The sequence below is a fragment of the Haliaeetus albicilla genome, chromosome 20 (assembly GCF_947461875.1).
Source record: "Haliaeetus albicilla chromosome 20, bHalAlb1.1, whole genome shotgun sequence".
In the NCBI taxonomy this organism is placed as follows: domain Eukaryota; kingdom Metazoa; phylum Chordata; class Aves; order Accipitriformes; family Accipitridae; genus Haliaeetus; species Haliaeetus albicilla.
Genome location: NC_091502.1, coordinates 5854275 through 5879746, shown reverse-complemented (window position 1 = coordinate 5879746; position 25472 = coordinate 5854275). Strand labels below are relative to the sequence as shown.

The following is a 25472-nucleotide window of genomic DNA, read 5'->3' as shown; positions in this document are numbered from 1 at the left end:
TTTAATTGAAGGTTATTGAAAGTTACTATATTCTCATTAGTTCTAAAATATCAGGTTGAACAACTTAAAATATATGGAGGAAACCTTGAAACAAAAGCTTGTTTGAAATACAAAGCTTGAAGGACAAGTGTTCTTTTGTCAGAAGTGTGTTTTTGAGTCTTCTAAATCTACTTTGAACAAAATACTAAAATAAATGTAACTGTAGGAAAGATAAGACTGTAGATATAATTAAATTCCACTGTGGATTAGTTAATTTGCATGATATTAGTAGTGCTTTATAAAATCTGCCTTCTATGCTTTTTTGCTCATTTCTGCAGGTGTATAATGAAGTGTTGATCCTCTTTTCTGGTTCAAAGCATGCAGGACTGGCTGATTTAAATCAAGTTCTTATTGGATGTTAGAGGAAGAATAAACTTGGCCAAAATGGGAAGCTTGAATATTATGTTCTTCTGTAGGCTTGAAACAACTTTTGGTGAGTCTGAATAGAGAAGAACGTGACCTGTGTGAACAGCTGGCCCGTAAGGATGCAGTAGCTGCAGGTGCCCTGTCCTTCCCTTCCCCTCAAACAAAGAATGTTAGTTGTGAACTCTTTTATGTAAGAAAGGGATTTACAACAGTTCTATCCAGGAACAGATACTGATACTCCAAAGGCTTAGGAGAAAGTGAAGTTCTCTTCCTTATTAATGAGTAGTCTCTGCCAGGTAGATTCTTGGTAGCCAAGATGAGGCTTTATAAATCACTCAGCTGATCCAGTAACAGTTTTCACCTACTCTGTTTTTAATAGCTTTTCTTCCTAATGCACAGATACATTGCTTTAGAGCTGGTTGTGCTTGGGGATAAAAATTATTGTTGATAGCATAACATCACTTCCAGCCGTTAAATCGGTGTTCTTTTATGCAGAGAGAGATGGCAAAATGAAAGTTGCAAAGGGGCATGAAATCTCAAAACATCTCTTGTGTGTTCTCATGTGCTTTTGTTTGAATTCCGGCTAATGCCTTTTATTTGTTTCATATTTCTTCAGAAGTGCATCTGGTACAAGATTTAGTGTTAAACTTTTTTCTCCTAATTCTGTTTACTATTTAACAAAAACTACAATGTGGTAGAGAAATATTTCAGCTGTATTGTAACTGTACAAGAACTTGGGAAGTTTAGTCTTAGTTTAGTTAGTTGTATCTTAGTTTACTGGGCTTGGTTTAAAAAAAGTGCCATAACCCCTCTAGAGGGAAAAGAGGGTTGTGCTTGTCTTAGTGGGAATAGGTATTGTGTGGGTTCCCATTACTGGTGCAGTATCACTTTGTGTACTAGTCTGATTGGGTTTAAATTTCCAGAGAACAGGTTGTAACTCTTGTTTGGGCAAGTTCATCTTTCAAAGAGCAAGAAGCTGGTAGGAGAAAAGAGAGTTCTACTGGTACCTGAAATCCCATTGACCTGTTGTCCAAAATTTTATGCAATATTGTGGTACTTTTTGTTATTACTCAAATGATGTTTTCCATTACTAATTGTTAATTACCTGAATAAAAGCAGAAAAAATGACTGACATGAAGTGATCAGATGCTGCGAGTCTGATGGAGAAGGGGTTTTGAGATTTAAAATTCTGATTAATTGTACAATCCTAAGTAATGTGCATACAGCCAGTGATCTATTTACCTGAAAAATGCAGCAAAACATTACCAGTGGAGGATTGGTGCTGGTTCATGGTTGGACTTTTTATTCTACTTTTGTTTTACTTTATGTTTAGGAGAGGACATGACTATTTTTGTAGCAGTAAGAATACATCTAGAAAGCTATCTTGATTCAAGTTGTAAGATCTTAAACCTCAGTCTTTCAGTGGGCCACGTGAGGGCAAAGATCATTGTGTGGATGCCAGTTGTTGTTACTGTGACTTTTTATTGGGAAAATGTCCTTTCCCCATGACTGCCTACTTGGTCCTGATGGTTGATTATTTGTTTTATTTTTTAAGCACTTGAAGATGGGCTTGTCCTAATAACAGCTTAAGTTGTCCACTTGAAAGTTGCAAGATTCCCTTTTAAAGTAGTAGTTTTGGTGCAGAACATTTAGTTACTTACATGTTAACCGGATAATAGGCTACTCCTAAATAAAAGCCTTTTTCAAGGGCAGGGCATCTCTGCACTATTGTCACGCTTGAAAATGAGGTAGTGGAAGGTTTTGTTCCCTTTGGTTTTCTTCTGTGTATGCCAGCAGCATGGCTAAATCTCACTTCCTGGAAGTCTTGGCTTTAATAAAAGAAAAAAAAAAGAAAGACAGGCATCAAGGATACAGCTGACTAGTGAAACTTAGGTGTTTTTAAATGCCTAAAATTTACAATTTTACATTTCCATTGGTGTCAATGTCCCAAAGATGCAAGGGTAACAAAATTAAAACTTAGTGAGTATCTGCAATTCTGAGATCTGAGCTTGGATCTTCCGTGTGTGTCAAAAGACGAGAGAAAACCATTAATGAAACCTGGTTTGAAACGCTTTGATTTTTCTAAAGTAGACCTGCATAGCAGGAGTAAAATTGGTGAGATAGGAAGCGTGTTGCCAGTAGTTTATGGAAATGCCAGTTCATGCTGCTAGTTAGTGGAAAATACCATTATTTCTGTAGGCAGTAAGTTGTGAAAACATAGGATCTTAAAAGTGGTGGGGGCAATAACCTCTTTAAAAAAAAAAAGTGTGATTCCCATGGTAATCTGCAACAAGAGTTGCTGAAGTAAGAAAACCAGTATGCGTCTGTACTGTGTTGAAAGAAGAATTATATTATGTGGGATCAGGTGATACTTTCAAGTGGTTCCTCATAAAGGAAGCTTTGAAAAAAACCAAACAAAAAACCCCAACTCCCCAAAACCAGCAACAACAAAAACCAAACCCCAAAACAAACAAGGTTCCATGCCTTCTTAGATGATCTGTTTTAGTTCATTGTACTTGATGCAGAATTTGCCAGGAATTTTGTAACCTGTAATAACATGAGTGGTCAGCTCAGATGATTGTGGTGCTTATACCACCTTACCACATGTTGGTCATAGAGGTCACCTGTGAAGAGCTACATGAGCATTTCAAACCGAGGTTACTTGTGGTAGGAGAGTAAAGATAAGGCATCAAGTTCTCAATCTGGTATTGATTTACTTGCTAGCTTCCACACATCTGCAGTGCATGTGCTTGTGTTCTCTGAGCAAAAGCTTAACACACTGAACATCAGTAGTTCTCAAGCTTTTAACTGAACCTCCCTTTTTGGTAATAGTTTGTTCCTCTCCTGGTCTTCTGCCAGCACCAAGCAGCTGTTAAATGAAGAGGGAAAGAGGAAGCAATTTGTCACAGCTGTGCAGCTTCAGCCCTGTCCTCTGGGAAGTGGAGCTGGAGCCCCAAAGCATTGTGTGGTTTCTGCTTTCCTGTATGGAGGTGGGAAGAGGTGGATTTGAAGCTGTGCCAGATTTCCTGCTGTCCCTTCTCTCTCTCTTCCCATCCCAGAGCAGAGTGGTCAGTAATAACCAAAACATCTGGTTGCTTCCATTCCTGAGTGTAAGCCACACATTGCTTTGGAGCTGTCAGCTGCTGCCTGGGCAGGCATGGTATTGTCTTGGGACATGGCATGGTTCCTTTCCTGTGATATGTTCTGTGCCTCCACTCCTGTCTGCAGAGTGTTAAAGAGAATAGCTTTTGCTCTTCAAATGAGAAGAAGCTAGGTCGGATTTATTGGTGGCCCATGCCTTTCAGCACCAGTTGCAACTGTTTCAAAACATTTAACGTTTGGTTTTTTTTTCCCAAAGTCAAAATATTTTGTGTCTTACATGATGTAAATCTGTATTTAATTCTTGAAAATAATCTACATTATTTGTAGTTTTCAAAATATTCAGTAGAGGAAGGCAAAGGGAGCAGGACTTGAAAATGTAGTTGAAATGGGTATTTTATGGTTGTTGGAAGACTGAGGGAGGGACACAGCCAAGAAACTGTGAGAGAATAGGATGGCACACCTGCAATCACATTATGAACTGTTAAGAGAGATCTGGGATGTATATATATACATGCAGTATTGTATGTATTAAGAAATTTAGGTTTTTAGACTTGATTATCAGATCAAGATTTTTTCATTGCTTCAAAATCTCTTTGTGGAAGTTACTTTTATATGATGCTCCATTTGTTGCAGCTGACTGCCCCCCCCCCCCTCCCCCCCCGCAATAGAAAATACTAAATATGGCTGTGAAAAAGATACTGAAGTAATCTGAAGAATAGTATTTATTGAATTTATGAGAATATTTAGTGGGAACAGGCAAATCTGATCTCTTGAGTTAGTATCAACTGCTTGGTGTTGAGTCTGGTAAGGCAGTAGATAACCTGGATGGGTTATGCGATTAGGATAATGAAGTTCATACTTTTCCTTAACCATATTAAACAGTGTGAAGTAGAAGTAGTTTTAAAATTCCCTTTTATGAAAACAGGGCTTAATTAAAACCATAAAAATCTCATGGTAACAGCAGGCATGATGGCTTTAAGCCACTTTAACCTTTTCGAAAGAGAAAGTGGACTTTATTTCACATACTTCTGGATTTCTGTGATTTGTTTGATCTTCCTAAACTAAGCTCCTCTATATTGAACAAAATTTGAGGTCACAGATCCATGCAAAATTGCCTTAGTTTAACTGCCTTATAAGTAAAAATGTTAATAACAAAAAAGACCCCAAAGAAACAAACAAACCTGTTTCTCCTCTGGCTCTTTAAAAACAGGAGGAGGGGGGGAAAAACCCAAACCATGAGAAACCGTGATAAACTGGAACCATGTAGTTAATAGTTAATACTAGAGTATGCTAATCTCTTTCAAGGATAGCTCTGCAGCTAGGGTGTAAAATGGAATAATTAAATACATGAGTTTCCCCTGTTAAAAATGCTTTCATTTCTCTCCCTCCCTTCTCACCCTCATTTCTTTACATAGTAATGTCCTTAATTGAACCCCATAGGTCAACTGTAAGGAGTCACCATTTAATTCCATTGAGTTTTAATTTTATAAATGGTGGCTCTTTAATGATTAATCTGTATGATCCCTATGTCTGTCTAAAACCAATTTAAATGGTTTTTGAGACTTTCAAATTGGGGAAAAACCCCCACACTTTTCACAAATATCTTCCAGTGTGTGTCCTACTGAATGTAGGTGTATATAGAGAGATAAGTATCTATAGATACCAAGGTTTCGTGTATATAGAGAGATAAATATCTATAGATACAAAAGGCTTTATTATTAGTGAGAACTAAACTGCAATGGTGTATATATCTACTTGCATACCTAAGTATGTACATATTGGGGAGGACTGTTTATAAGAATAGAATATTTCAGTTGGAAGGGACCTACAACGGTCTTCTAGTCCAACTGCCTGACCACTTCAGGGCTGACCAAAAGTTAAAGCATGTTATTAAGGGCATTGTCCAAATGCCTCTTAAACACTGACAGGTTTGGGGCATCAACCACCTCTCTAGGAGGCCTGTTCCAGTGTTTGACCACTCTCTCCATAAAGAAGTGCTTCCTAATGTCCAGTCTAAACCTCTCCTCGTGCAGCTTTGAACAGTTCCCACGTGTCCTGTCCCTGGGTGCCAGGGAGAAGAGACCAGCACCTCCGTCTCCACTTGCCCTCCTCAGGAAGCTGTGGAGAGCAACGAGGTCACCCCTCAGCCTCCTCTTCTCCAAACTAGACAAACCCAAAGTCCTTAGCCGCTCCTCGTAGGACATTCCTTCCAGCCCTTTCACCAGCTTTGTTGCCCTCCTCTGGACACGTGCGAGTACCCCAACATCCTTCTTAAGTTGTGGGGCCTGGAACTGCACACAGTATTCGAGGTGAGGGCGCACCAATGCTGAATACAGCGGGATAATCCCCTCTTTTGACCGGCTGGTTTTGCTGTATTTAATGCACCCCAGGATGCACATCTTGGCTGCCAGGGCACACACTGCTGACTCACATTGAGCCTGCTGTCGACCGGCACTGCCAGATCCCTTTCTGCAGGGCTGCTCTCCAGCTACTCCTCTCCCAGTTTATACTTGTGCTTGACACTACTCCATCCTAGGTGCAGAATCTGGCATTTCGACTTGTTACATTTCATCCCATTAATCATTGCCCAATGCTCCAATCTGTCTAGATCCCTCTGCAAGGCCTCCTGTCCCTCAAGAGAGTCAACAGCACCTCCCAGTTTGGTATCATCAGCAAACTTGCTAATGGTGCATTCAACTCCTGCATCCAGATTGTTGGCCCTAGAATTGAACCCTGTTTCTTGAACCACAGATACACTTGAATAAATCACTGTTGGTTCAGATCACTTAGGTTAATAGGATCGTTTCTGACCTAATTTTAGTCAGGATTGTAAAGCTGTGTTTTGAAGGCACCTTCTTCCACATATAGTATAGCTATCCTAGTGATAAGATAGGGAGACCTCTGAATGTGGATGAACTGTATGTACCTGAGCGTTTTACAGTGTGTGACTTCAGAACAGTTCCTTCTGTTAAGCATGTAAACACTTAGGTGAAGACCAAGGCTGTGGCCAACTGGTAGGTTTTGGTAGCATGCTAACCAGAGGGCCGTGTTAGGTTTGGAGTAGGTGGCCACTGCACCAACGGTTACTGGAATTGAGGCGAGGGTACCATGATGTTAAAGCTGTAATATTTTGGGGGAGGATGAAGGAAACTTAGAGTGGTGACAGTGAACAAGAGGTGTTGTATAAGGACACTCATGTCTTGTCTTTGAGAAATCTGTGTGCAGTGACTTTAACAGTGTCTTGCTCTTCTAGATGCTTTGGCTTTGTTGTAAATCCCATTTTATAAATGTGCTCTTGAAATAGAGAAGTTTTTATATCTCTTTTGTGAATTTTTATTGTCTAAAATGTCTAATCAAGTTCCACCAAGGAATGTATAGCAGCAGCCTTTAACAATATGGCTGTAATATTAGTCTCTTATAATCAAACGATCTAGTTTAGAGATCATCTTTGTATGGTTCTTGCAGAAAGGGCAGCTATGTCTTAACCACAAAAACTTATTTTATAAAAATTTAGTGTATGACTAAATGTTCATCTATAAGTCAGAATATTCTCCTGATGCTAGGATCTGTAATATTTTCATGGAAACATCTCATTACTTAATTTTTGCAAGAGATTCTTATTGCTTTTTTTAGTGTGTTTTGTTTTAGTAGGTTTGTGTTTAGTAATATTTAATTTACTGTAAAGTAATCTCAGAGGGACTCAAACCTGGTGTCTTATGCTTCACTATAGGCCATTTTATTACATTTTTCCATCCCCACAGTCTTTAAGTGGTGTTACCTTCTCTGCAGATATATCCAGTTAAAAAAAAGGGGCATTGGTTATAAAATAACACAAGCTATTTTTGGATCCTGAAAAAATTTAAGCTGTAACATGGAATAATGTTTAGCTCAAAACAGTTAAAAGTGTGTCTAGAATCTACTCATGCATATTTTAGTAAGTTTTTTAACAGATCACTGAACCTGATTTTTTTAATGCTGATCTTTAATTATTCTATTACTGAAAAACTAAGTTGAAATTTCTTTTTGTTTGCAGATAAAGCCACCTGAGTGTGCTAGCAAGTTACAGAACAGCTGTCTTCTCAAACGTGTAACCAGAAAGGGTATTCTCTACTCCCTTATTTTAAATGGTAAGTTGTTCAAGGGATGTCTTGCTGAACATACCTTGTTGCTTACTTTGCATTTGTGTGAGTCTATTACAAATAGCTTTGAAAACTGTGGTAAGTCCTTAAACTGAAGACCAGTCACAAAGTTTGGAAACTGTTCAGAAGGTTTTGAGTTGTCATTGGGAAGGAGGTTTATATTTTTGTGATGTTGATGATGTGCTGTATTAGGCCCTGAAACAAATGTCAAAAGTACTGCTAGCCCAGGAGACTAGTATCATTTAAATGCTAATCTTATTGTGTAGGAAACAGAAATAAATTTAGTTTATTCATGGATGTTCATGAGATATCGGATTTGTAAATTTGCATCTGTTAATTACTTTTACCCTGCATAATATGTACTTTGCTTATGTGTCATCTTGGAGATTTAAACTAAATCTGCTGAGGTTAAATGTTTGATTGTTTGCCTCAAAGTGCAATGGATAATAAGATTTCTATTTATTGATATTAAACTAACTTTGTGGGGAAAAATCCCCCTGTCCCCCAGTCTGTCTCAGCTGCAACACACACGCACCAGAGACTTTAAGATGAGAACTATTGTGTTGGTGGATAAGTATGGAAACAGCTGTGTTGCACTTCCTTCACTGTGTAATGGAAGATGTGGGCTACACTGGGTGGTGCTAATGAAGGACTACTGCCAAAGTGCAGACAATTTTGCTAGAATGTAAGTAAATCTGCTTATTACAACTTTTTTGGGGGGGGGGGCACTGTAGCTTGTCTGCTTCTGCAGTGGGAAAGAGAAACCTTTTGAGCAGAGGAAGAAGCTGGAGAGCACGTTTGTTGCTCTTTCTTCTGAGAGTATGAGGAGGTTAGAAGTAGTATTAGCTACTTGTAGGAGAGGTGGCTTTCTTCCTGTATTGCATACCACAGTGCTGCCTTTGGCAGAAACAGCAGCCAGCCTTGCTTCAAGGTCTCTGAAATAAGCAAAGTATGCAGCAGTGCTTTAGGATACTGTTGACTTTGCCCATGTCCTAAAGCTGACCCCGGCTATGATCCTTTGGCACACTTTGTCCCCTCAGCTGAAATTCACATATGCTTATTTTAATTTGGAGTTCTGATTATATGCTTGATGATACTCAAGATGCTTGTCAGTATGTATGTTGTAGAAGAGATTGCACCCTAAATTAGGAGAAACTCAAAGAAAGGAGTTCTTGAAAACTCTGCTATGTATGCATGCATTCACAATGTTAAGCAGGAAACTTTATTGTAAAGGATGAAGGGATGAGCAAGCAATATGATACACACAAAAATGTGAAAGGTATGGTAGCAGCCTTGGAAGGAGAAGGATAAACAAAAACCCATTCTTTCCCCCTTCTGCACCTCCTGCTGTTCCTATTAAATGTTAAGGTAACTTGATGGTTGTATACTGAAATTGTTTGTAAAAAATATCACTTGCTGTAAATTTCAAAGGCAGAGGAAGTGTGTCAGGGAAAGTAAATAGTCTGCAAAAAATTTGGTAAACCAAATGGTCATATCAAAGACTGAAAATACGCTTCACTACTAGATTATTGGATTAGCATATTGCTTATTGAATGAAAGTGACATTTATTCCTCTTATATATGTATTTACAGTGTCCTGAGGTGTCCTGTGGTAACAGGGGTGTGCACACACATGAATGTCTGTGCAAAGGTGTCTCCAGTAGGTAGTCCATATCTATGGTCACTCCAGTAGCTGACTTTAAGAGCCCTGATCTCCAGTATCTGGCACCCAGACTTACGTTCTCTCTAGTAGCTGGTTTTACAGACCACTTCTGCTGCTCTTGGGATTAAAGAAGTTACTGCTGTCATATTTTAACTTCTGGCATTCCTTTTTCTCTATTATAAGCTTAACAATTGTTACACCACTGTTATATTTCAGTTGCATTTCATGCTGCATGGAAACAACATTGCTTGCTTTTATTCATAGGAGGTTGTAGAGATTAGTTGTTACAGGAATAAGAACCTAGGTTTAGAAATATGTTACCTAGGTTGTATTTATTCACAAAACTTCAAAAATTGTTTTGAGATATCTGCTGTTCATACTCAGGGTAGTATTATCAAATATTTTCAATTTCTTTGTGCAGGTTAAGCACAACTTTCCTGTAGAGCTAATTGGTATGTGTTTAATAGTCTGGAGTTTATTGTAGTTGCCGGAGACTCCAGGTAGGGCCATTCTCTCTGGCTGCGGTATAGAGCACATGTTAAACATCTTGTCCTGCCTGGACTGGCCCAAGGGCTACTGCATGAACAATCTCCCATTTAATTTGTTCAAAGGCTTGTTGTTGCTCAGGGCCCCATTTAAAATCGTTGTTCTTCCAGGTCACTTGATAGAGAGGGCTTACAATCAGACTGTAATTTGGAGTGTGCATTCTCCAAAAACTCAAAACACCTAAGAAAACATGTTTCTTTTTTATTAGTTGCTGAAGGCATAGCTGCTATTTTGTTGATCACGTCCATTGGGATCTGACGACATCCATCTTGCCATTTTGTTCCTAAAAACTGGATCTCCTATGCAGGTCCCTTGACCTTTCTTTTATGTCAAAACTGGCTTTCAGAAGGATTTGGATTATTTTCTTCCCTTTCTCAAAAACTTCTTCTGCTCTGTCGCCCCATACGATGATGTCCTCAATGTATTGTAGGTGTTCTGGAGCTTCACCCTTTGCCAGTGCAGTCTGGATTAGTCCATGGTAAATGGTGGGGCTGTGTTTCCACCCCTGGGGCAGTCGATTCCAGGTGTACCAGACACCCCTCCAAGTAAAAGCAAACTGTGGCTGGCACTTTGCTGCCAGAGGGATTGAGAAAAATGCATTAGCGATGTCAATTGTGGTGTACTACTTGGCTGCCTTTGAGTCTAATTCGCATTGAATTTCTAGCCCGTCTGGCATGGCAGCACTCAGTGGTGGTGTGACTTCATTCAGGCCATGATAGTGAACTATTGGACTCCACTCTCCATTAGACTTTCGGACCGGCTGTATGGGATTATTAAAGGGTGAGTTTTGCTGGTCGCTCCTTGGCGCTCTAGTTGATGACTCAACTTATGGATGGGAATCAGGGAGTCTTGGTTGGTATGATATTGCTGCCGGTGCACCATTGTTGTGGTAGCAATTGGCACTTGTTCTCCAACCCTCAGCAACCCCACATTCAAAAGGTCCTGAGAGAGACTAGGCAGGGTAGACAGCTGTTTAATTCCCTCCGTCTCCAAGGCAGCTATACCAAGAGCCCACTGATACCCCTTTGGATCCTTAAAATACCCTCTCCTGAGATAGTCCATGCCGAGGAGGCATGGAGCCTCTGGGCCAGTCACAATGGGGTGTTTGTGCCACTCGTCCCTTGTTAGGCTTACTTCAGCCTCCAATACAGTTAACTGTTGGGATCCTTCTGTCACACCAGAAATACAGATGTGTTCTGCCCCTTTTGTAACTTGATGGCATTAGAGCGCACTGTGCACCAGTGTCTACTAGAGCGTTGTACTCCTGTGGGTCTAATGTGCCAGGCCATCGAATCCACACAGTCCAATAAACCTGGTTGTCTCTTTCTTCCACTTGGCTGGAGGCAGGGCCACTCTAATCCTGCTCAGAGTATCCATTACCTGCTTCTTGTAAAATTGACTTCAAAGTCCCTTCAAGAGAATCAGAAGTAACATCAGCCCTTCTACTCTGTTTGGAAACTGGAGTGGCATTTTTGCTTGAAAGAATCCCCTTCTGTGTTTTTTTTTGTCATCATAACTCATGTGCCCATACATCTAGGACCGAGGTAGGTTTTCCATCCACTTCTTCATGTTCTCTCTGTGGTTGCACAGGTAAAACCACAGGGTACTCCATGGTGTCTGCCTTCTATATTCTCTCTCTTGGGCAGAGGAACACTCACTCCTAATAGCTGAGATAGTGGTCTATACAGGTATCCTCTCTGAATTGCTGGAAATCCCAGGACAGCTTCTCCACAGCCGAGATGCAGGCTCGTAGTGGGGAAGAGAGATTTTCTTTGTATTGCTGGAGTTGGTGAGCCGTTCCACCCACTACTGGTGTCTCTTCGTCTTTTCAGGTCAGTACTGCCAATGGGTTGGCATATGACAATGGTGCGTTCGGTACAAACTTCTGCCACACAGGTTGTGTGCGTTGTCTGAATCTCTGGGTAATTGTGTGTTGTCCGGATCATAATAGATCATCTCTAGCATGGCTAATTCCCTTAGGTACTGGATACCTCTCTCCATGGTGGTCCACTTGCCTGGTTGACATAGAACATCTTCCTTGAAGGGGTACCTTTCCTTCACGCTGGACAGGAGTTGCTTCCAGAGGCTGAGGGCTGGTGTCCCTTTTCCAATTGCCTTGTCAATGCCACTTTCCCTAGAAAGTGATCCCAGCTGCTTGGCTTTCTTACCTTCTAATTCCAGGCTATTAGCCCCATTGCCCAAGCATCGGAGCAGCCAGATGATAATGTGCTCACCTGGACGATGGCTGAAATCTTGTTGCATATCCCGCAGCTCACTCAGGGATAGGGATTGGGTGATTACCTCTGGTTCTGCCTCTTCCTCCTGTTCTTGTGATGACCCTGGTTCATGTTCATCTTTTGCTAAGTGAACTGATTTTTTTGTATATTTCTTCGTCTGTATGGGGGCAACTGATACTGGTATGGGTTAGTTTGCTGGTTCAGCTGTGGTGCCTGTGGTCGGGGTTGGAGTGGCTGCAGTGCCAGTCGCCTTGTTGTCAGATCCAGAGACCTTCTCTTCCCCTTGAGGGTACTGAGTAGTGTTGAACAGGGCTTGACAGGCGTGGGCCAGGCCCCAGCACATTGCAGTAATTTGTGTCTCCCTGGAATGGTTGGGATGACAGCATACTTCTTCCAAATGTTCTACTAGTTTTTCAGGATTCTGCACTTGTTCAAGGGTGAAGTTCCAAAACACTGTAGGTGCCCACTCTTCTAGGTACTTGCCCGTACTACCCCGCACACTGTGCCACTTGTAATTATCCAGCCTTGGGGCAGATCTCTGGGTGATCTTCTTCAATGGTTGTTTAACCCTAAACAAGACCTGAACCACATTCAGGAACATGTTAGTTTCTGGCAATAGGACCATGCTGGTTTCAACATCCCAAGGGCATCCAAATTTTTCAAAATTCTCAAATGCCATTGTAATTAGGTTGGAGGAGGAGGGGAAGGTGAAGACAGGTATCTCACCCATAGGTTTGCTCTCCAAGGAGAAAAAGTAAAGGGTGTAATTATTAATAGTTTCCCACAGATGGCTCCGGAAGTGTAGAGGTGATGACAGTGCTGAGTACAAATACCGGATTAGTCCCATGACCAATAATTTTATCGTACCATAAGCCAGTGTTACGAGTACATCAAAGTGAAAAGCTTAATCCACCTCTCACAGAAGATAAGTAGCAGCACAGGGACTATGTACAGCAAGTGAGGTGATACATAACAGAACTCTAAAAACGAGCACCACAACTCGAAGAGCCAATACATTGACATTGTGACCAGTGACTACTAAACTAATATAATGAATCCTTGCAACAAATTCGTTTTAACGCACTCTGGTCAGATCTGTCGTTATCTCAACCCTTCGTTCCCCATGTTGGGTGCCAAACAGGACTGTTATGGCTTAACCCCAGCCAGCAACTTAAGCACCACGCAGCTGCTTGCTTACTCCTCACCTCCCCAGTGGAATGGGGGAGGGAATCAGAAGGAAAAAGGTAAACCCCATGGTTTGAGATAAGAACACTTTAACAGAACAGAAAGGAAGAAACTAATAGTGATAATAACAATAATAAAATTACAATAATAATAAAAGGATTGGAATATACAAAACAAGTGATGCACAATGCAGTTGCTCACCACCTGGCAACCGATGCCCAGTTAGTTCCCGAGCAGCAATCCGCCCCTCAGACCAAGTCCCCCAGCTTATATACTGGGCGTGACATCACATGGTATGGAATACCCCTTTGGCCAGTTTGGGTCGGCTGCCCTGGCTGTGTCCCCTCCCAACTTCTTGTGCCCTTCCAGCCTTCTTGCTGGCTGGGCATGAGAAGCTGAACAATCCTTGACTTAATATAAACACTTAATTAGTAACAATTGAAAACATCAGTGTGTTATCAACATTCTTCTCATACTGAATCCAAGACATAATACTATACCAGCTACTAGAAAGAAAATTAACTCTATCCCAACCGAAACCAGGACAGGTATTTAAAGACAGAATGCTGAACATACTTGAAAATAATCAGCCTTTGATTTAAAAAAAAATATTGAAAACTAGTTTTAGTGAACATAAATTCTAATTTTTGGTTGAACACTGATCATTCATGTATCACAAATGTTCTAATAGGACATGCAATTTGGAAACTCTAGCTGGTCAATAAAATGACAAGCTTGTATTTAAAATCATGATTGATTTCTACAGAAATGCAACATTTTTCTTTTTAAATTTCTGCTTCAAAGAATTTCACTTTCTGCTGGCTTTGGCTGGGATATGGCGCTGTGTTTTGGATGTGTGCTGGAAACAGTGTTGATAATTCAGGGATGTTTTCCCTACTGCGGAGTGGTGCTCACACAGAGCCAAGGGCTTTTCTGCTTCTCACCCCACCAGTGAGGAGGCTGGAGGTGTACAAGAAGTTGGGAGGGGACACAGCCGGGACAGCTGACCCCAACTGACCCAAGGGATATTCCAGACCATAGGATGTCATATCTAGTATATAAAGCTGGGGGAAGAAGAAGGAAGGGGGGATGTTCAGACTGATGGCGTTTGTCTTCCCGAGTAACCATTACGCGTGATGGAGCCCTGCTGTCCTGGAGATGGCTGAACACCTGCCTGCCCTTGGGAAGCGGGGAATGAATTCCTTGTGTTGCTTTTCTTGCGTGCATGGCTTTTGCTTTACCTATTAAACTGTCTTTATCTCAACCCATGAGTTTTCTCACTTTTACCCTTCTGATTCTCTCCCCCATCCCACTGTGAGGGAGGTGAGTAAGTGGCTGCATGATGCTTAGTTACTGGCTGGGGTTAAACCACGACACACTTACAATTCATAATTAAAAATCTAAATCGTTTAATTCACCTGTTTTGCGTGCATAGTAAGGCATTTTCATTTTAAATCGAGTCATTCATTTTGTCACTTGGATTATAACTGTGCCCTGTCTTTTCTTGCTTCTCTGGATCTCCTGGTGTGTTTTGCCAATATAAATGCCCCCAGAAGTAGTCAAGTTGCTCAAAATAAAATACAACTGTTAGATGTTTGTGAAAGCTGCTGATTCCTTAACGTGCTGTCCTGTGTTAAGTAGCATGCACTGGCTTTTTCTAAACTTCCCTTGTAATCTTACAATACTACACTACAAAAGTGTTTCCCACAAAGAAGGTTAGAGAGCCTGTAGTCAGAAAGGAGATACCAAATGCAGGGTTTGAAAATGGACCCTGATGCTTACCAGCCCCAAAAGGCAATTCACTAGACCAGCTGAAGAACTTCTTTAGAATTGCTTGTATGTAATGACAAGAAATACATGTTTATAGTTAGTTTGGCATATAAAAATGTTGCATATTCAGTTAAATGTTTTGAAGAAAGATGTTAATATTATGTTTGTGATTGCTGTGTGGATAAGACTGTTCCAGTTTTCAGAAATACTTCTATTGTGAAAGCAACTTAGATATTTTTAGTCAGGGTTAAACCAAATTTAATCGCAAAGACTTTTGCCTGTACTATGTGACTCTTCAGTTACATAACCTGTAGTGTTTGTGGCTGGCAAATTATAGAATAATTTAGTAACTTAAATTCTTGATTTAAAACAAACTAGTAAGAAAAGTTTGCTCTGAATTTTCTTCAGAAGGCTGCAGTTTGCATTTTCCCTGAAGGAAAGAAGCTTTTCAGAATAGGAGAGAGTGAGTGTGAAGGGTAAGTTGGGCAGGAGAGAGAAATAGTCTTCTGGAGAATGGTGGAAGGTTTTTGGACTACTTAGCCAGCCAGAAGCTGAAGATCACTTATTACGTAGCAGTGGATGGGGGGAGAGGTAGAACGATGTTTTCCAAATGGTCTCATGGGGAAAAAAAAAAGGCCTATGAGAGAGGAGAAAATATCTCAGAATCCTTGCATTACAAATGGTAAAGCCAAAATAAGGTGGAACTGGTTTTGTGAGAGACTGACTTAAGAAGTGATAGAGGAGTGTGATCACAGATTCTGATCTTAAGAGGTGCGTTCATTTTCTATGAGCTTTTCTTGTTTTCTGTCTGATCCTGATATCAGAAGAGGCTGAATATTTGGGCTCAACTCTTCCCTGTCTTGGGTTAAACTCTGAGTGTGTATTTTTTTACATTTTGGACTTGATTGCGTGGAGTTGAGGGACTTTTGTATTTTTAAATTGCAGCCTGGCAAAATGGGTTTGTTAATATACAAGGAGGAGTAATTTGGTAAAACTGACATCTGTGCTATGAGAGCCTTAGCATGCCCATCATGTTTTCAAGATAGTGATATGAACGCATACAGAAATATTCTCATTATCGCTGTCTGAGACTGTGGGAAATTCAGTGCTACTTCAATACTACAAATAAATGCAGTCTCTGGCCTATTCTCTGAACTTTTTCTATGATTGGCATCATAGTAAGTTCCCTTCTGAATTATGCAGCTAGTGCGTAGGGATCTGCTTGAAGATGAGGTTTAAATCTTGGTTGCCTGTGCAGTGATTAACCAAATCAGTTTCTAAATTTAACTGATGTAGTTAAATTGCTTCTTGAACTGTGTGTAGATTAGTCTCAAATGGCTTGATTTCTTTTTTCCGTACATATAGCTTGTAGTCTCTGTAGATTACATTGACTATTTTAAAGTGTAGTTCAGGGTAAAGTGAGCATTGATAGGTTTGTTACATAATTTGGTGGGATGTATGGAAGATCCATGTAATTGTAGATAACTTTAAATGACAGTCTTTGAGAATCAGAGTCAATGCGTTTGTGCCTAGTGTTACCCTATCAGTCCACAAAAACTCATGTCTCCAACGCAGTTGCACAAGTTTTGCTCAGTTTGATGCAATTCTCACAATAGCTTAGGTAGGGTGCCAGCATATTGCCTCCTGGAGCCTTATCACAGAGATGGCAAGAGCAGTCCTCCTTTTGCTCATCAGCCAGCTGGTTACAGCCAAAGTCAAGAAATCTATTCCTCTTCGATTGTGCGATCTCATCAGCTCAATGGGTTTTAAACTAATAATTGCATTTTACCACCAGGATAATGGCAACAGCAGTGCTGGGATGGAGGCAAGCTTATAATAAGTTCACTCCAGAATTCTACATCTTTCTTTGTTTCTGTTGTTTAAAGAAAACCAAGAACATCCTGGACATAAAATTTCTAGGATTTAATTTGTTTTCCATTGTTTTCACTTTAGCATGTTTAGGTTCAAAATCTACTTAGTGGTGTTAAGAATTAATGTCTACTCCTAGGGGACTTTTTTGTTCAAAGCAATTTAATGATAGATCAATATTGAAAGTATTTTGGTCCAATATGCAAAATATTTTGAAGCAAACTCATGGCAAGCTTCAGGACTAACCATTATGGAACTGGAGTGGGGAAAATAATCAAAATTTGTTGGCAATAGATGTTAAAATTTATTTCTAACTGCTTTCTTTTAAGTTCACAAGAGACTGCAGTGATCATCAGGCTCTAGATGGTTGTCCTTTCCTCTTTAACTTCAGGAATAAAATTAAAGTATGTTTTAACAATACTCATTGTAGTTGTATACCTTTTCTTGTAAATAAAACATTAACTTGTAAAGCTTTTTTATTTTTTATGTGCAGTTTGTATATTTATAGGATTAAACAGACTGCCCTTAAACTCTGTTCATCTGGTTGCAGCTACATAGCTTCTTTATGTAGCTGCCTCAGCTATGATTAAAACAGTTTAAAAATAGGTATGAATGGTCTTTTATGCTTTAAAAAAAAAAAAAGGCAGTGAGAGTCTTTGCAGACGGCTGCCTGATCTGTAGCCTGCCAGTGTTTAGTTAGCTAGGTACGTTTTCCCCATGATTTGGAGAGAAGCTGCATTTAGTCTTGAGGGTTTGTGGGAAGAGTTGACATTATGGGGCCTGTCTGAGGAGTTTTCATATTCAAATAAGAACACAATATTTGAATAAGATATTTTACCCTGACAGTGGGAGGGGAGTTTGGGATGTATGTGGGGAGTGGATAGGATAGAGGGAGGAGCAACTACCCTGTCCCATTCTTTTAGTTACTGGACTTTTTTGAGAGTGAGAAACAGTCTTTAGAATCTGTCTATGGCTTGAAAACAGTTCTAATTAAAAAAAAGAAAGAGTTAAGAACAAGGCTTTATACCAAATAGGCTGTGTAGGCAAACACTGGAATGTAAAACTGCGGTGTGGGGGAAGGGTAGTTGGAAGCATTAGTTTATACCCCTCCCCTTAGTTACCAATGCCTCCAACTCTTGTTGGACCAGTTAGCAACTTCTAAACTAGTAGTGAGACATGACATTGCCAAAAGCGAGGTGTGTGAAGCAGAGTCCAAGCTTGTAAACTCTATCTGGTGGAGGAAAGCGGCTGTAGGGTGTGTGAAGGACACAACAGCCTTCCTTGCTGTATCGTCAGCTGGAGTAGAGACGATGCAAAAAGCAGTGGTGCTAGAAGCAAAGGAGGAAAGAAAGCACAGTCAGTAGGGCTCTTACAAGGGAGGGAGACGTTAGGACTATGGCTCTAAATGTGGGCAGGGCATCTTATCAGTATAAAAAACTCAGTATAAAAGTGAGTGGCTTCTCTTCAGGTGTTTGGTTACTGAATTTTGATGGGTGTTTCTCTCTGAAATTATGAAATATGAATGCGATCAGTTCAACGTGCAATCTATTTGTACACTATTTTGACATTTACAGTTAAACTAATGGGAAGCAAGTAATGTTCTATTCTCTATGAATTGTAAGAATTAAGACCTTTTTAGATCCAAAACATAGAGAATAGGTTCCTTTTGATTTTTTAAAATTTTTTTTAATGGTTTGTCCTTGATTCCATCTTACTCTCTTGGAAAAGAAAAAAGGGACCTTTACCAGAGGCTAAGAGCAACTGCTTTTCTTGAGATGTGATAGTACCTTTCATCAGATTGGTGACTTTTTGTTGCTGAGAAGAAGATAACCAATTTTTTGCTGAGTTTCTATCCACTCTCCTGTTTCAGAGTACTGTGTATTTATTAAAAGATTATCCTTTAATAGTTCATGATTTTAGAATTAATTTAATCTTAAATATTTATGGGTATATGCTGTTTTTTCTCTCTGTAAATAAACCACAGAAATCAATGTATACCAAGTTAGCATCCAGCAAAAGCATCATTTTATGAAAAAGATGGGAATGATGCAGGCATAAACTACTTATGTGGCTAACAAGGTAAACAGAATTTGTAACGTGTACATGAGATGTCATGTTGTGTTGGGTTTGTGTTTGGTAGCAGGGCAGGGGCTACAGTGGTGGCTCCTGTGTGAAGCTGCCAGAAGCTTCCCCGGCTCCCAGTCGGACCTGCCGCTGGCCAAGGCCAACCCAGTCAGTGACGGTGGTAGCGCCTCTGGGAGAACAGATTTAAGAAGGGGAACTGGTAGTGAGTGGGGGGATTGGAATGTGAGAGGGACACCTGTGCAGATGCTGAGGTCAGTGGAGGAGAGGAGGTGTGCCAGAGGAAGGGATGCCCCCGCAGCCCATGGTGAGATGGCAGGCTGTCCCCCCCCAGCCCGTGGAGGGGAGTGGGGGAGCAGATGCCCACCTGCAGCCCGGGGAGAGAGGAGCCCACGCCGGAGCAGGGGGATACCCCCAAGATGGCTGTGACTCCATGGGAAAGCCCACGCTGGAGCAGGCTGTGACTGAAGATTGGCCTGCGGAAAGGACCCATGCCAGGGAAGTTCATGGAGGACTGTCTCCCATGGGAGGGACCCCACGCTGGAGCAGGGGACGAGTGAGGAGTCCTCCCCCTGAGGAGGAAGGAGTGGCAGAGGCAATGTGTGATGAACTGACCCCAACCCCCATTCCCTGCCCCCCTGCACCACTGGGGGGGAGGAGGGAGAGAATATCGGGAGTGGATTTGTGCCCAGGGAGGAGGGATGGGTGGGGGGAAGGTGTTTTAAGATTTGGTTTTATTTCTCATTGTCCTTGTTTTGATTTGATTGGTATCAAATTATACTGACTTCGTTTTTTTCCCTCCCCAAGTTGAGTCTGTGTTTTGCTTGGTGAGTGATCCTTCCCTGTTCTTGTCTTGGCCCATGAGCCTTTCGTTGTATTTTCTCCTTCCCATCCCACTGCCGCAGGAGGAGAGAGTGAGTGGCGTGGTGCTTTGTTGCTGGCTGGACTTAAACCATCACACATGTAATGCAGTCCTTGGGATGTGACAGATGCCTCTGTGAGCCTGAGGAATAAATATATAAGAAATGTCTATTCTATTCAACAAGAGTTTTCTTGACCTTCTCAGAGTTTTCTGGGACTCCTATGTGATTTTGGGAAATGCGGCAGCAGAGGCTGACAGAAAATTGCAACAGGTCTGAGCTCTTCAGTGTTATAGGTCTGTATTTGTACCAATAAGATGGACTAGACTAGAAAGCATGACTTATGAGGAGCAGCTGAAGATACTAGGTTTGTTCAGCTTGGAGAAGAGGGTACTGAGGGGTGACCTCATCGCTGTCTACAACTTCCTCACGAGGGGGAGCGGAAAGGGAGGTGCTGATGTTGTCTCTCTGGTGTCCAGTGATGGGACACAAGGGAGTGACTGAAAGCTGCATCAGGGGAAGTTCAGGCTGGGTATTAGGAAACAGCTCTTCACTGAGAGGGTGGTCAAGCACTGGAACAATCTCTGCAGGGAAGTGGTTGTGACCCCAAGCTGGCTGGGGTTCAAGAAGCATTTGGACAATGCTCTTGGGTATGTGGTTTAACTTTTAGGTTGCCTTGTGTGGAGTCAGGAGTTGGACTTGATGATCCTCATGGGTCCCTTCCAGCTCAGAATAGTCTATGATTCTATGAGTAGACTTAAATCCTCTTTCTATGACAATGTTGATGCCATTTCTTGTAGAAAGCACTTATTAACCTTTCAGTTCTAGTTACCACATTTTAGGTAGTCGCTTGTGTTTAGCTTGCTATTCACCTATGCAGCTTAATGTTGTAACTGTTTTTTTTTTTTTTTGAATGCCCCTGTCTTGTTTCAGTATGAAATGGGAGGTTTGCTTGAATTGCTGTTTGGGGTTTTGGTTTGTGGTGGTGGTTTTTTTTCTTTTTTTCCTTTGTGCTGAAGCAGATTGAGTGCTCTTATCACTTGTGTGGTCTCAGCTATAAGGGCAGTAATTCCATAAACTGCTTTGACTTCTTTTCTCTGGATTAAGTTTCTGCTCACTTCCAATCTGATTCCAGCTGTGGAAGCAGCTCAGCCAGGAGCAACAGCTATAATAGCAGAAATGTTGAAACAGGGAAAGGGGAAAAGAATCCATTTAATTAAATCAAGGAGTGGTTGGCTTACAGCTGTATCAAAAAGCACAACTTTAAGTGGAGTGTGTCCTAAGGCAATAACTGGGTTTTGCTTCTGAGAAGGAAACACGACTCATCTTGTGGTTGAAGCACTTATTGCTAAGTATTGGTGTGATCTAGGTCCAATTTCTGATCATTCTATGGGCCATGTGTGCTGGCCAATATCGAGTAGCTTTGTGCCTCTCAACTGTATAATTGTGATGCTGCTTCTTGCCTTTCTCAAGTTTGGAGAATAAATTTAATGTCTAGGTGTACAGATACCATAGTAACACAGGTTTTATGTAACCTTACTGTTAGAGGCTTTCTAATGCTGCTTTGCAGTTGCAGCCTTGCTAAGTTTAGGCAGTCCATTCCCCCTTCAGTGGTTTTAGTTGGCTGTATTGCCAGGAATTTGGTATGTGGTTGACTGCTGGCTAGTGAGGAAAAGGAGCTCCTTCCCCAAGTGTTGGGTGGCAGAGTGCATTATATGGAAGGAGAGAATAGATGAAACAGACAGTCTATGCATGAGAGTCATTATTCCCTCCTTTCCCATGGAGCCTTCATTTGTAAATATTGGAAGAGCCATAATTAAAAAAATACTGTGTGACAGGTTTTCAGCCTTAAGATGATTGATTTTTTCAACCGGTATTTGCCTCTTTTCTTCTACCTTGTCCTCATAAAATTAAAACAAAAGAAAACTGTTCTTTTTCAACCTTTATGTAGCGAATTAAAACATGACAACAGGCATTTTAGGCTGCATTATGCTATTGGTTTGGCTTGGATCCAGGAGTATGTTTATGATGAAGATTCCCCAGTTGTGGAGTATATGAACTCCCTTCCTTTCTGATGAGTCTAAAACCAAAAGGTCGTCTCTAGGAGCATACCTGATGTTCAGCATCTAATGGTCCATGAGACCAGGCAAGAGCTAGTTTGGAACAAATACCCCTGCTTCCCTACCAAAAAAAAGTATATAAGATGGACACAGGATCATCAGCACCAACTATTCTGCTCTGCAGGTGTCTCTGCTCCTATTGTACCACACAACTTGCTAATGCAGCCTTTAACCTTACTTACTGTTTGCCTGATTCCTTTTGAAGTCCTCGAACATCCCCAGAGGGCCACAAGTGGAAAACCTCTGGTGGATGGTGCTGCTCTTTTTCTTGTGGACTCCACGTATTTTGTTCAGTTCTGCTTTTATTGTACTATGTAATACTATTATACTATTTTTCCTCCCAGCTCACCCACACTTGGCATTGATTAAAAGTGGAGAATTATAGAGATAGCTGTAAATCAATATGATACTTCCAAATGTTCAATGTTAGGTTCTGAAATTTCATAGACTCTTAAAAAGCTACATTTACATTTTCAAGACATATATACATATATGTGTTGAAGAAAGACACAAAGACTTGTGTTTACAAAAGGTTCCACAAAGGATATTTAAGTGCACTGATTTGAAATGCTGGAAGAAAGCAGACTTTAAAAATTAGTCAGTATTATCATTGGTAACCTCTGCATCCCCAGTAATCTTAGCTAAGATTGATGCTTTTAGCTCAGGAAAAAATGTTGCTTAAGCTTCTTTTTAGTGATTGATTATACATGGTAAGAATGCCTTTTTTTTTTTCTTTTTCCCTTGAAGCTGGTTTCTGGAGCACTTCTACCCTGCCAGCTCCATGGAGATCTGTTGATACAATGCCAGATTTCATGGAACACAACTTTTCAGCCTTCAAGTCTTGAAAAGGGATTTTTAGAGAAGGCTAACTGCTGTGTTCGGTCTGAGACTCACTATGGTTTTATAGTAGCTTATTTGTTTCATAATGGGAGTTACTGTATGTTTAACGAGAAAATCTGTTTAATGCTGCAAATAAGGTTTTGTAAGCCAGCATTACTGTATCAAAACATGTTACTTTTACTAATGCCTGACATTGATTTTAAGCTTTATTTACCTTCCTGCCCCCAAAAAATCAAAACAAAACAAAAAAACCCAAAACCTGAGACAAGGATTATACATTGAATTATTAGGAAGTAAATGGTGGGCAGAACTTTGACATCTAAATTTGGGATGCTAGTAAAAAGGAGGATCTGTCACAAAAGAGCCAGAAACAGCAAGGGAAAGTAATGTTTTATATTTGGTGGGATGTAGCTGCTTTCAATCTTGATGTTCTTCATATATTAACAACACATTAGATACAGCAAGTGTATTTGGATTTTTTTTTTACTGCGGTTTTATTTCTCTTGGTATTCCCTTCCTGGTAAGGCATAAATGGATATCTGTCCATGTAACTTAATTTGTAAAAATGTCTTCGGTATCAGTAAGGCCAGGGAAAGGGGGTATGATCCATGTTGATTTCTGCTGGACCCTGTGTTACTTGCTTGTGATTGTTGTTGGGGTATATGGAGGTCCTGTGCTCCTGATAACTGGATGTTTTGCTGTTCCATCTATAACTATTACTATTTTATTTTATGAACTGGAAAATTACAGATTGCTAACTTCTTGTGCATCAAACATGAATGGTTTCTGTGATTAACTTGGAGATGTTAACTGTGTGGAAGAGAGGAAGATTACCTGGTAGAGAGAAATAGCATCGTTAGTGCTCAAGTTACCATACACAGGCAGATAACGTGTAGGAAAGATATGAAAAGCATTCCCACCCTGGAAAAACCTTTAATCAGACCTCAGCCCTCCTTAGGTACCAGAGTGGAATAACCACAACACACAAAGCTGCAGAATGCCTGGCTGCATTAATGCTGGGCCTTAATAAGGCTGCTTGTGCTTGCTAGTGGTTTTTTGGGTGGTGGTTTTTGGTTTTGTTTTTTTTGGTGTGGTTGTTTGGTTTTGTGGTTTTTTTGTGGTTTTTTTTTTTTTTTACTGTCTTGAGTGTTGCACTCTATTACATGTAGTATCTTTTCTGAGTTATGCACCAGTCCTTGATTGCATGGCAGTTTGTAATAACGCTGTAGTACGGTAGCCACCAGAAGATGGACTTCATGGGAACAGATGGTATGCTTGGCTCAGGATGAAAATAGTCAGGAATTTTTATGTTGATTCACTTAGACTCAGCTGTTGGATCTAAACACAAAATGTTTTGTTCAGTTTTTCCTTGAAATGCACCCAAAATAAATCTGTTTTTTCCCCCACATAGACTAGCTGCCATTTCCAGCTTTCTGCTGTTTAGGGAAAGTGATATGTTGGTAGTAGCGTTATAATAAGGAGAATTAGGGAAGTCCTGAGTTTCCTGCTGAAATTCCATGGCGTGAGTAGGTGGGAAGCTCCACCTTGAGGCATTTTAGGGATGTTGATTTATTTTGTATTAATTTAAATCTTTATGGGCTGTCTGTGTGTTTTCTGACACATGCCAGGAAATTTCTGCTGCTGTCTCCAAGATCCTGGTTGTTCAGGTGGACATTGAAATTGCTTGACTGCAAGGTATTTTAAGGATCGTGATACATGGTGGTAACTTGATAAAGCATCATTTCATTGTTTCTTAGTGAGAAAGTGTCTCCTGCCTGGTGTGAGAACTGGGAGTGGAGGAGGCACATTAGGAGTCAAGGCAGGCAAAATTAATGCTGAGTTGTTGTGCAAAGTGTTTTTTCTTTTGCTGTTTGACCTATGTTATTGTTCTCTTACATCATTGCAGAGTGTCATATGTATAATAAATGTGTATCTGTGTGTGTGTATATCAAATATATATGTACACAACCTGTGTACTTGTATATATGCATATGTCATTTTTTGGAGGTTTTTAAGTATGGAAAAGAACTATAAGAAAACTTAACACTTCCCTATGACATTTTAGGTTTTGGATTAACTGAACTATGAGAAAACGTAACACTTCCCTGTGACATTTCAGATCAACTGCTGTGGGGAAAAGAGTTTAAGAACAGATTTTTTTCCTGAAAAATACTGTTCTGAAAGGATTCTAATGGTAAATATTAGATAGGGGAAATAGGGAACACTGTGTATTGCCATAAAATGGGTATTATTGGACACGAAGTGGATCCTTCATCCCTTTTTTGCTTTTCCCTCCAATTTAGGGTTAATTGGAGTTCTGAGAAACAAATTACTGAATTTGCTTCTGGTTTAGCTTGAGGTCACTTGAGGATCCGAACGGCATGTTCTCACTGCAGGTGAGCTCCTGAGGCCTTTACTGGGTGGCCTTTGTCATGTGGGCTGTGACCCAGGCGGTTATTTTGAGCACTTCAAATCCAGTAAGGCTCTGTTAAATGGGATCAATGTAAGTCAGCAAGGCCTAGCTGCAACTTATGTTTTCTTTAAATAATCAAGGCATTTAATTCTGATAACATTTACTGTTTGTGAAGGAGGCTGGGACAAATGTTCTCTAAATGGTCTCTAAAAGCTATTTGTGCATTATTGTAGTCTAAATG

The 25472-nt window shown here is 40.6% G+C and overlaps 1 protein-coding gene across 3 annotated transcripts in view; it reads left to right on the top strand.

The window, feature by feature from the left end:
- WASF3 (WASP family member 3) overlaps positions 1-25472 on the top strand; it is a 75863-nt gene that overhangs the window by 11549 nt on the left and 38842 nt on the right. For 2 of the 3 annotated variants that reach the window (XM_069808110.1, XM_069808108.1), the window contains exon 3: positions 7541-7634. The exons of the other annotated variant lie outside the window; for it this stretch is intronic. The gene's annotated coding sequence lies outside the window, so the exon portion shown is untranslated. The remainder of the gene's footprint in view (positions 1-7540; positions 7635-25472) is intronic. 3 annotated transcript variants of the gene reach the window in all.